Genomic DNA, 12,872 nt, shown 5'->3' with positions numbered 1-12,872 from the left:
CTGTGACAAGAAGGGGACTGACCCCACCTGGAACAGCTGTGACAAGAAGGGGACAGACCCCACCTGGACCAGCTGTGACAAGAAGGGGACTGACCCCACCTGGACCAGCTGTGACGGGAAGGGGACCACCACAGCTGGTCAAGTCGTAAGACAAACTAGAAAAAATACCAGTAGTAAGATGTCTTATTGAGGTTTTCGAGATACATGTGAAAAAAAATAATACATGTATCTGTATTTATGTTGAAGAAAAACTAAAGATACTCTTTATTTATATTTATCAAATAATTTTATAAATAATTTTATAACAGTTTGGGAACTGAGCCAAATTTAGATACTGGATTAAATAATATGCAACAAAAAGTACACATTTTTGTTTCATTTCATTTTACCACATATTTAATCAAATGTAAAAGTCTGAAAAGGGAATATCACTCTTTGAGCTGACAACCGCAAAACCTCATAAATGCACCGTGGCGGGTCACGAGTTATATAAAAAAGAGGAAACCGCGGCTCTATATGACTGACTTTTAATATAAATGGATGAGTGAAATTCTCTCTCATGATATTCAAAGTTAGAGCTGATGAAGTTAATACATGATCAGTTCAGTGAAGCTTGGTCTTATTCACTTCATGCCTTCAAAAGGTCTCTCTGCAGTTTCTTTACGATTAATCCCACATTTCTTCTCGGACTGGCAATTTTATAATAAATCTGGAGATTCTGATTCTGATTATTAAGCCCACAGGAGAACCGTCAGTGTGCTTGCTGCACAAGGCTTCACAGCGAATGAGATGCTCAGTGGAGAGCAGCAGGAAAACAGACCCCTCCTGAGAGTGGATTTGACATCTGCATAAAGAGTAAGAGGACAATTGATTAAGACAGAGACATCTTCCCTGGATTATAAAGGGCAGGGTGTAACATGTGTTAAAGGTGTTGTGACGTAGTGCGGTGATGCTTTCAGCACTGTAGGTAGGGGGTGCTGCAGTGCAACGTCTCAGGGTGCAGCGTACTCCCTAGTTTTCCTCTATGATAAGGTACATGAAGCTGATAGACACACATTAGGAGCAATATGAAGACATATGATGCATATTGGTGAGATCGCTGGTTGATGTAGGTTTATTTTGGACCTCACATGCTTAATGTGCACTGAGGGAGGTGTTGGTGGGGTCTACTGGCGCTGCTAAAACTCAAGATGGCTGTCAAAATCTGTCAATGTCATCCGTTATCGCTGAGTGGGAGGCAGAGAGGAGGATGGCAGGATCGATAGCAAAGGGTAGTAAAATCAGTCTGAAACATGGCCAGATGAGTTTTTACTCTATTGATCAGAGGAGTTTGCGCTCTTATCCCAGCTTTCAGTCTGGCAAAGCGAAAGCTGTAGAATGAAGAAGTGGCATGAAAGGATTGGGGAGAAGGACAGAAAGTTAAAAAAACACAAACCGTGTAGATTACAAGAATGTACAGGAGATGGTGTGGGGGCGAGGAAGTGTGTGTGTGTGTGTGTGTCTGTGTATATGGAACTCTTGTACAAGGTTATCACAGAAGAGCATCCTCTGACAAAGGGAAACAGGCTGACTTGGCCCTCCAATGCTGTATAGGGATGAAAACCCCTGAATAGAAGCACACTTGAGAGATTGATGCACACACCATTTTGTTTGTTTGAGTTTCTCCTTTGCCAAGGGAAGAGTTATTACACATCATTAGCATCCAGTGCACAATTAACTGCCTTGAACACTGGTGAGCATGGTCTGGCTGACCCAACGTTTCCATGGCAACGACCTCCGGCAGAGCCAGTGTCAGGGCCACTTGTCTGAATCCCCCGGGGGTCAACACAGACAAGCCGTGTCCTGTCACACACTGACAGAGTGTGGTGAATCGGGCAGATGGCATCTGCAACACATGACAAACAGACTCTTGATTTCTGGGTAAAATGTATCTTTCATTGCATTTATTGAATTTGTCAGGAAACCCTTTTTTTCTTCTGTTTAAAGCCACTTCATATAGGTACAGGTACTCATCAGCAAACCCTAACACCTAGCACTCTGATCCAAAGAGAGTCCTCTATCGTACTAATATGTTACATACACAAATACACATACACACTTACACACACAGATAAACATGATCACATGGAATCTATTGGTATCTAATTTGAAGATGAACAACAAATGCACATTTAATTTAAAACCTGATTAATGCCAACATGTAGGTGGAAACTGGAAAGCAAAAACACTATTTGCAGGACCCTCACAGTTGAAATGCTTATTTTATAGGTAATGACTTTGATGACTGGTTGATTAATAGCATAGTTGGCAAGGACATTGTTATTATCCGTTCCTTTTCCCTAATTTATCTGGAACTGTTTTGCTACATGAGATAATCCTGTTCACCACACACTGTGACAGACATATTTTGCTTCAAGGAAACACAGAATATATAATAACTATAATCACATTGTGTTACATAGAGAGAGACTGAAAATAAAGATATTTTTGATTGGACAGTCCGACACCTTCTATGTACAGGTAACAGGAGGTAAACATGATGAAATACAAGAGGTGGTGAAAATAGTAATGTATCAACTTTCTACAGTAAGAAAGTTGATACATTAGTAAACACATGCTTAAAGACACACAGACATCTGTTCCATGTACACACACTGCATACACAAACAGGCACAGGCTCACAAGCTTCCACACACACACACACACACACACACACACACACACACACACACACACACACACACACACACACACACACACACACCTATGCAGGAGTGAGGGTCACCATGATGGATGCTATCCCTGAATGGCCGCGAGTATTAAAAGCCTGGCGACCTGCTAAAAACAATCGGTCATGTCAGTTTGTCACAGCTTGAAATGAATCATTCCTGTGCCTGTGATAATTTCCTGCATTAATTATTCTGACCATGCAGCTTAAATAGTCTGCTCGCTGTGTGTGTGTCCGCCAGCGCCATGTGTGAAAGCACATTTAGGGAGATGAAGAGGAGTTGGAGGAGGTTGTCAAACTGCACCCCCTTTTGGTCGTGTCATGCTAACTACATCCATTCAACATGCTACTGAGAAGATGAGAGGAGAACACGCTGCATAAGGAATACATCGATTCTACTAAAAGTACCACACATATTTGTTCAGATCATTTAGCAAAGAAGTGAATAGTGTGATAGAGGGAAAACAATTGGAGGGAGAAAACCAGGCAGTGGCAGATAAACTCAGGCTGTTCCAACCTACTCCGAATGTTTGAGCACACTTCTCTGTGTTGGCTGATTGCACCCTCCTCCTAATGGCTCAACCCGAGAATGTGTTAGGACTGGTCTCAATAGAGAGACTCTTGGATGCTGCTCAGTTGTTTTAGTTTGCCAACTTGTTGCTGTGTGTGTTTACACAGGCGGCCAACTGATCATTTTCTATGTCAGAACGGTTGTGCAGTACAGCGATACATATTTCAACTGGTAGTTTACACAAGAAGTAAAATACTCTCTGTAAAGGATGTGTTTCAAAAGTACATAGACACAGTATTTACCAAAATATGAGAATGATGAATGTGAATGCCTACGCTTCCCTATATGTCTTAAAGAGCGGATACAAAGGTTCCATCTCGCTCCTTGTATTTATCCATCCATTAATTCTATTTGTCTATTGTCTATAATCATTCATTCTTACTCAGGTCATAGCAACCCAGGATCCATCCATGCATGCATTTCGTGGAAGACAGGGAACACACAAGCACAACAGAAGCAACTTACAGTCCGCTGTCCACCTGACCTACATTCTACAGCACAAACACCAGCTGAACAACCCAAATTACCTTCTTTGTGTTACAGACTGTAACAACGTTTGCGTTGCACCAAAGAGTCATGTTGTTAAATTGTGAAATAAGAGACATCACGCAATGAATAAGATATATTGTGAATTCATCTGAAAATGTAAAACCATAAAGTAATAGAAGAGTAAACCGCCACAGAATGACTTATAGCCCAAAGCCCGGAAACAATCACTGCTGTTATTGATGGCACTTCAGTGTATGAATTAAAAAATAACCCTAACTTTCTTCACATTGCATCAAGAGCCACAACATCAAATTGACTTGAATGCCCAATTTGTAAAACACAAGCTTATTCCTGTTGGAATCACCCAATCAACAGCTTTCTTCAAACTCATTAAAAATAAAGAGTCAATGTGAAGGATATGCTGATTGCTAATCAACAGTTTCCCAAACGCATGCGTGTGTGTCTTTGTGAATCCCTTTGCTCGGCATCCTTTCTCGTCGGAAAATCCCCCCTGATTCAGACACAGACGATTGCTATGGAAACGGACATCACATTTCAATTCTTGGGCAGGGAGGAAGAAGGGAGAGATGGGGGGGGGGGGGGGGGGGGGGGTTCAAGCAGTTCAAATGAATAAGAAATGTTATTGTAATCCCCTCTGCGTGTGTGTATGTGTGTGTATGTGTGTGCATGTGTGTGTATGTGTGTGCATGTGTGTGTATGTGTGTATGTGTGTGTATGTGTGTGTATGTGTGTGCATGTGTGTGTATGTGTGTGTATGTGTGCGTGTGTGCGTGCAAGTCTCAGGGTCAAGAGTGCATAAGTGTGATAAGAAGAAGAAGGTATAGCTCGAGCAGCAGGGACGGAAGATAGAAAAGAGAAAATAAAACTTAATGAAGACACTTGCTGGGCTCGTGGGATACTGAGACTGAAAGCAGGAGGAGGATGAACAGGGAAGACAAGGACGAAGAAGTCGGGCACCGACAGCTCACTTTAAACTTCTTCTCCTCCTTTGATGGCCGAGGCGAGGGGCCTGAAGTTGTGCTGAGGTCAAGAGATGCTAAGAATATCTCATTTGATTTGAACCACAGACCAGAGTCCCACCTGGATGCTGAGAGCCAGATGAGTAGCGCTGCCGCTGATCGCTCAGAGACTCTAATTGGCCGACTGTCTCAAGCTCCAGCCTTTTCACAGCCTGCACCGAGACGCCGGAGGCCACGACTTTGGATCCACTTCATACACAATGAAGCGTAACACTCTGACACACTCTGCAAGTGGCAACAGTAAAAGTCCTGTCAGGGGAGGAAGCAGAGCACAGCTCTCCTGTGGCATCATTAAAAAAAACCATTGTATCTCCCTTCAACTGAACAGCCTGAAAAATGTATCAATTAACAACCTCTGCTCTCTTACTTATTTTCTCTCACACATGCATCCAGACACGTCCCCTGCACGCAGCCTGAGGGGATTGTGGGCGGCCAGTGTTGCCATGGAGCTAATATTGTACCGGCCCATTTCTGTGGTGATGGTGACCGGGGTATGTCCTGGACCCCCTGCTGCTACCTGCATAGCCACTTGAACCCTGATCAACAAGGTGTACAAACAATTACACATATAGAGAAGGCAGTTGATGTCTTTCAATGAATGAATGACAATGAATTTACCGCAACCAACTCCTTTGGGACCAAATGAAAAGCACTTTACCAACAGTATGAGTTATTTCTCGGAATAAGAATCCCCTTTCATTAAACTGTCTGGCTGGAAATATTATGAGGAGTCTGCCTTAATGTTGGGTGCTGGCTAATCTTCTTATGTCCTGGCATAAACACTACATAAAACATATATCGATTTAAAACAATCAAAGGACTGCAGTACAGTTAGGGTGTGTTACATTTTAATGCTCAGGAAGCTGACAGCACACTAAAGTAGAATGGACCAACTAGACATTTAAGAGCCTGTAATCTGATCTGTTATACCAACAAACATATGTGTTATATATCACTAATGGAATGACAACATTACGTCCATCATCGTGTAAGTGTTAGAGAACCCACTAATCCAGTCAAGTCTCTTAGGGACTGAAAGGCAGAAAGCATTTTGCATAAACTTCTCAGCCATTCCCAGCACCATGTAGGTGTGAACATTAAATTAAAATGTCTACGTAGGTGTCTAAAGGAGCGGTTGGAAACATGTAAATAAAGGATGGTGATGTGTGGGTCTATGCTGATATGGAGATTTATCATCAAGCAGTTAACTAAAGAAAAAAAAACTGACTGAGGGAGGAGGCCTGGCCCTGGATGTGGGGAGGAGGAGTTGACGTATTGGGAAATGTGGGTAGGGAAGATTGTCAAACTGGTCAATATGATGGTCTACCTACCTCCAGTCTTTTCTCTTCTGTAAGGGGCTAATAACATACATATGGACAGATGTGAGAAGAGAAGAAAGATGTAAACTAGGACGAAGTGGGGAAATTGGAAAAAGGTTACTGAAAAGAGAACCGTTTAAGGAGACGCAAAGGAGTAAGTTGAGCTTCGGGCCACTTTGATTTAAACTATGGTCGATAAAGAGGTTTACAGGAGGGAAACAAAAGGCAGTCCAAAGGGGCAAACAAATCCAAAAGAGCTGACTACAGACGAGAGAACACAGGCAGAGTTCATTGCCTCTGGTTCCCTGTTTGACACTCTTCGTGAGAGATCCCCTGTTTGTTTTGGTCGTCAGGAAAATGTCAGTCTTTCAGTTTTAAGCACGTTACTGTCGCCGAGGTGCACAAAGCCCTTAAACTTTTAGACACAGGAAAACCGGCAGGTCCGGATCACCTAGAACCATATTTTTTAAAGTTAGCTGCTGATATCATCGCACCCCCTTTAACATATCTTTTTCATCTCTCCTTAGTCTAAAACGAAATTCCCCTTATATGGAAGTCTGCCTTTGTTCTCCCCCTGTTAAAAGGAGGAGACCCCACACTTTTAAACAATTACAGACCAAACTGTCTGTTTTAGCTAAGACACTTGAATCCATCGTGAGTGAGTTTTTAATCACAAACAATATTTTATCTGATTATCAATCAGGTTTTAGAAAAAAACATAGTACAACCAAAGCAGCATTAAAGGTAGTAAACGATTTCATTGAATCCTGGACAACAAGCACCACTGTGCAGCCCTTTTTATTGACTTGTCCAAGGCTTTTGACACTGTCGATAATGCAATAATGAAGCATAGACTTCTTACAATTGGACTGTCAGAACAAACTGTCTGTTGGTTTGAAAATTAGTTATCAAACAGATCACAGTGTGTCCAGGCTGAAGGCATCACCTCTAGCGCTCTTAATGTAATAAAGGGTGTGCCCCAGGGTTCGGTCCTCGGACCACTTTTATTCACAATTTATATAAACAGTATCGGTCAAAGTGTGCCAAATGCAAATTTTCACTTTTATGCAGATGATACTGTTATTTACTGCTCTGCTCCTACACAGCATCAGGCTCTCTTTCATTTGCAAAAAGCCTTTGATACTGTTCAACAGACTTTTTATGAGTTCAAATTAATTTTGAATCCTGACAAAACAAAGCTGATGATGTTTACACACTCAAAGAAAAAGCAGCTGAACCTTCCAACTATAATTACATTTCAGGGCAATGTGATTGTGTCTGTATTGTCATATACATACTTGGGATTCTTAATTGATGATTCTCTCTCTTTTAAACCTCACATTCAGCAACTTGTGAAGAAGTTGAAGCTGAGGATGGGTTTCTATTTCAGAAATAAATCTTGCTTTTCTTTTGATGCTAAAAAGAGACTTGTTGCTGCTACTTTTATGTCTGTGATGGATTATGGTGATGTTTTATATATGCATGCATCTTCTCAATGTCTTCACTCCTTAGATACTGTCTACCATGGAGCATTGAGGTTCATAACTAATCATACTCACCATTGCTCCCTGTATGCTAGGGTTGGTTGGACTGCATTGTCCATCCGTAGACTGAATCATTGGCATATCCTTATTTACAAGGCAATTCTTAATGTACTTCCATCTTATTTATGTACGTTAATTCATCAGAAAAATACTGGAAGCTACCATCTTTGCTCTGTGACTCTTGAGCTCCTCTTGCTATCTGTCCCTAACATCCGTCTGGAAATGGGAAAAAGGGCTTTTAGGTTTGCTGCTCCTGCGGTTTGGAATCTGCTGCAGACTGATTTGGGTCTACGGGAGCCGGTCTCTTTAGGTGGTTTTAAAAAGAGATTGAAAGAGTTGGAGGAAGGTTCATCTGGTTGTAGATGTTTTTCTGACTGAGGTATGTGCACCTGTGTGAACTGGGATGTGATGACTTGAATCTTAGTTTTGGTTTTACTAAAGTTTTTATTTATTGTCTGTCACTGTTTTATTTAACTTTGTTAAATGTGCTTTTGCTGACTTGGCCAGGACACTCTTGTAAAGGAGATTTTTAAACTCAATGAGGCTTTTCCTGGTTAAATAAATTTAAATAAATAAGAGTTACAGAATCCAGTCTGGGACTAAATGAGGTCACTAAATGAGTGACAGGTGTGCTGGGTGGACCAGGACCAGGTGCCTGGTGACAGGGCATCTGGTTGAGAGACATGGGCTACGGTCGAAAAGTTAAACAAAATACCTCCTAATGTCTTTTCCTAACCCTGAATTCTCCTTCACATCTTTCCTTGACCTCATGACGTTTTACAATCAACACTGCTTCCAGTCGATCGCACAAACCAAACTGACAATGAAGTCACGTGCAGTATTAATAAACTGTTCAATATCAATACTTCCTGTGGGCATAATGTGAATTAAACCATTAAATAATATTTTAGCTTTTTACTGTTTAATTATTGATTAGTCCTTCTTAACTGATGCTGTTGTTATTGCACTATTCCCTTTCTTTGTTACTGTATAACATCAAATGTCCCAGAATAAAGTATGATGTCATCTTAAACACAGACACCCTTGGGGATAAAATCGACTTCATTACAAGGTTGGAATTTAAATTTAAAAAAGGAATATAGACTACCAGTCATAAAGGTTTATATGGTAAATAGTGGGTTAAATGTTTACATTATGGACTCTATATGTGTGCATTTATTTCGCTTCCTTTTCGAACATGAAATATTTGTTAATTGATGTTGTTTATGATGTTCAGTTTTTTAAACTTATTTCTTACTATTCATAATAAATAAATATGAAGACAATGCAACAAAATGGCGGTCACTGTCATCACTATTTAGCAACATGCATCCCTTTAATAGATGACTGTATGGAAACAATTGTGCAACATGGACATATCGTTTGTTTTCATGTCATTATAAATGTTGCTGCCACAAGGAGTTGTGGGGCGACATTGTCTTCTTTCATGTGTATCCTATGCCAAGGGAGCTGAAAGAGGAAGAATTGGAGCACCTTTCCTTCGCATTTAGAGAATTGGAACAGCTCTTATCATGAGATACATTAGATACTTCCGGGTCATTTCACTCAGAAGCAGAAAATACTTTGTAGTCATGGACTCACACGGTCACAAAAACTACAGGAACTAAGAAGGAGAAGAAGAGACCCTGTCTCTGTACAGTGTGTGTGTGTGTGTGTGTGTGTGTGTGTGTGTGTGTGTGTGTGTGTGTCCGTGTGTGTGTGTGTGTGTGTACACGCACTCACAGATCCTGGGGTGGTCTGTTGCGGGTAAAGTGTATCGTCTCTGAATCACAGTCTGGCCTAGCTGCTTTCCCACTTTTATTTTTTCTTTCATCATCACCACGGCAACATCACTGTCGCCAGCTCACATTTCAGATTCCCCATTTCGACCTGAATATACCGATACACAATTTCAGAAAAAAAACCTACAAGCGCACAACAAATACAATCTTAAATACAGATTCATGCATGCACAAACCTGTATGTTATAGATCGTTCCCTCTGGTTGCCATGGAAACACCAGGATATAAGGCATCAGAATGAGTGGATCATAGCCCTCCACTTCCTGGTGAACTGTGACTGGTGGGGGTCATCGTAAGGTTTTTACTGTTTTAAAAAGGGAGTATTTGTTGTAAGTGCTTGCTCCTTTGTGATGCATGTGCTGTCCCCAGCAACAATATTGAAGAGCTACATCTCCACTACACACTGGCTTGTGCACAAAAGACGAGTGAGAGATAAGAGATCGTGTTGCGATGGAAACGCTCTCCCCCTGACAGAATCTGGTGACATTTGGCCGTTTGTTATGATTACATTATAGTTGACCGCTGTACCACAGCCTCCTCTCCCATTGACAAAGCTCCAGGCACACACACATGCTCAAAAAAGCAATCCTCGCCAGTGCAGGAGTGTGAGGTTAGGTCTCCGTTTTTTAAACGTAATGAGGCTGCGTGACTCCACCATGCAGACAGAGCAGCAGGCCATGGAGGTCAGCATCATCAATCAGGCACGGAGGAAAAAGCATGCGGAAAATACACCTTTGTGTCGATGTATTCTTTGTATAAAAGCCTACATATAAGCAAAGCATTTTCACATCGTCTTCAGGGAATAAGCACTTCGCAAAAATTCTATTTTTGTCAGGTATTTCATTTTAGAGATAAGGGAGACAATTAGAATCCTAATTATTAAGTCATTTTAATAAGTTGGGATGAAGGGTCAACCCTTCTGCAGTAAGAATGCGAAGGAATGTGTAGAGTAGGTCACGAGAACCATCACATAGACCAAAATACAGACAGACACAGTTGAGCATTGGGATGAATACTTGACACATTAAAGGCATCATCATCGTGGTCTGAGTGTTGTTGCTCAACAAGTGTCTGGTAACTCCTGAAACCAAGGGTCACATCTGGGCAGTCAAAGGGAAGGAGAGCATGAAAAGCCAAATCAGGAAAAGAGAGTGAATATTGTTTCATTGCATTTACACCATAGAACGCACAATACCCGATGCTCCTATTCAAAGTTATTTCTGGATTTATTAGGTATTGTGTATAATAAATGGCTGGACACGCTGTGTTTGTGATTCTACTAATGCATCGTATTTACATTTCTTAAAATGGGTTGTTTCTGGTGTTGCATTGTGGCCATTTATTGCTTTGGCTTTTTTTTCGTAAAATGTGTGACAAAATGTTCTTGCAGTCATGTTCTTCTGGCTAAATGTGTCTGGAGTATGAGCAAAAAGCTATCCCATGATCCATTATCTCTGGGTCCTTTGCTTTCCTCTGCTCAAACAGCAATCCTGAAAGACAAGATCACTTTCCTGAAAAATGAAGAAGGACTGAGAGACAGGGGGAGAGAGAAAGAGATAAGCAGGGACGTTTTTTTAAAAGGTAGGCTCCGGACATAGCCCTGGCCTTAAAATTATATTGGTAATGAAAATGCACATAGCACAAGAGATAATGAACGCTCCGGGAGCTCGTAGAGCACCAGCCAGTAAATAACAAAGATAACAAGCTCATCACATCTGCTGTGCCCCGGGGCAGAGCACTGCCTCAGGCTGCCTGGCTTTCACGCCTCTCTTATTGTTTTATTTTCACCCCGGGCTAAACATACAACATAATGCCTGCTTTTTTAAATGAAAATATTTAAAAATCAATTTCCTCCGAGATTGTGTAAATGTTTTGACTGCCTTCAAGCTCAAGTAAATGCACTCACACACGGTAAGCCCTGAGCAGATTAGTACGTGGTCACTTCTGGGACAAACTGGTAAGAACTAATGTGTTTAGTTCAAATAGCTTTGACTCAACGAAAAGAAGACCTGAATATAAGGAATGTTCTTGACATATAACAAGTTGTTTGAATCTCAATATATTGAATGAGGTATGGCAAGTGAGCAGCTACAGAAAAATAATGTGTAGCAAATTTACTGCAATGTCTTCACTACCCTGATGAAGAATGAAGACCAAGCTAATAATTGTTCAAATGTACAAACAAAAAATGTAACTATTTTTTCTTAATTAAGAAAGGAATTTATTGGAAATCAGTCCCGTATGGCCACACCAGCCAATCATAGTAAATGTAAGCACAACATGGGTTTATTAAACATTACATTTAAAGTACATTTGATTGTTCTTGTTGACTTTTAGTCGCGTAAAATGCAATATACTGTATGATACATGCCTTTGATTTGTATGCATCCACAGGAACAGCTGTTGCTCAAGGCCTTATGTTTTCAAGTTGTCCGTCAGTATTATTCTCGTGAATGAGACATCTCAGTAAGGCCTGCAGTATTTGTTTTTTAAATTGGCACAAACGTCCACTTTGATTCTGGGATGAACAGAATGGATTTTGGTGGTCAAACGTGAAGGTCGGTGTTCAACTAATAACGTCATTTGAAATTGGTCCCCAAATTTGACAACGGTGAAACCAGACACAAACGTATTGACCACCCAAATGTCCAACACGTCTCCACTTACCCAGAGTCCCATGCTCTTATGATGCTGTTGCCAGGGGACACTGACAGAGCACCAGCTGGACCTGCTGGCTGCAGGTAGAAGATTGATGAACAGAGGGAGACTTGGGAAAAGACAGAGGCTGGACACGACTGTCTCAGGACTGGATGACATCATGGATGTTAACGTTACACAAGCACAAAACCCCCCAAAAAACACACACATATACAAATGCAGCCATTCAGAATAAAGTTGTTTTCTACCGATCATGGTGTACTCAGCCGACAAAACATTACGTTTTCTAGCTAACGTTGATTGTTTATCCTGTTCTCCATCTTAGATAAATAACAGTTTGACGCCCCCCCCAAATACAAAATACAAAATATAACAACTTTAGAAAAGTAGCTATACCTTTATACTTATCGACTATTACCAGGTTGTCGATGTCCTTGGGCTTTCTCCAAATATCGCGATAGGATGAGCAACTGAAAACGTGTCAGTGACGTAACCAGTCGATGGACGAGTTCTAACCCGGGAACCACAGAATCCCAAGAATGTAAATCTCATAGACTGTATACATGAAGCTAAATATCCGTTCTCTTCATACATTCATGATCCCATCAGAGAAAATTAAATATACGTCTCTCTTAATTTTTTCCCTCGCCACCAACAGAACATACCCAAACTTATTGTGCTCCAGGAATTAGTTGGTCATAATCACGGTGAGATATTATCT

The sequence above is a fragment of the Cyclopterus lumpus genome, chromosome 16 (genome assembly GCF_009769545.1).
Source record: "Cyclopterus lumpus isolate fCycLum1 chromosome 16, fCycLum1.pri, whole genome shotgun sequence".
NCBI classification, from domain to species: Eukaryota; Metazoa; Chordata; class Actinopteri; order Perciformes; family Cyclopteridae; genus Cyclopterus; species Cyclopterus lumpus.
This window is presented reverse-complemented; position numbering follows the sequence as displayed.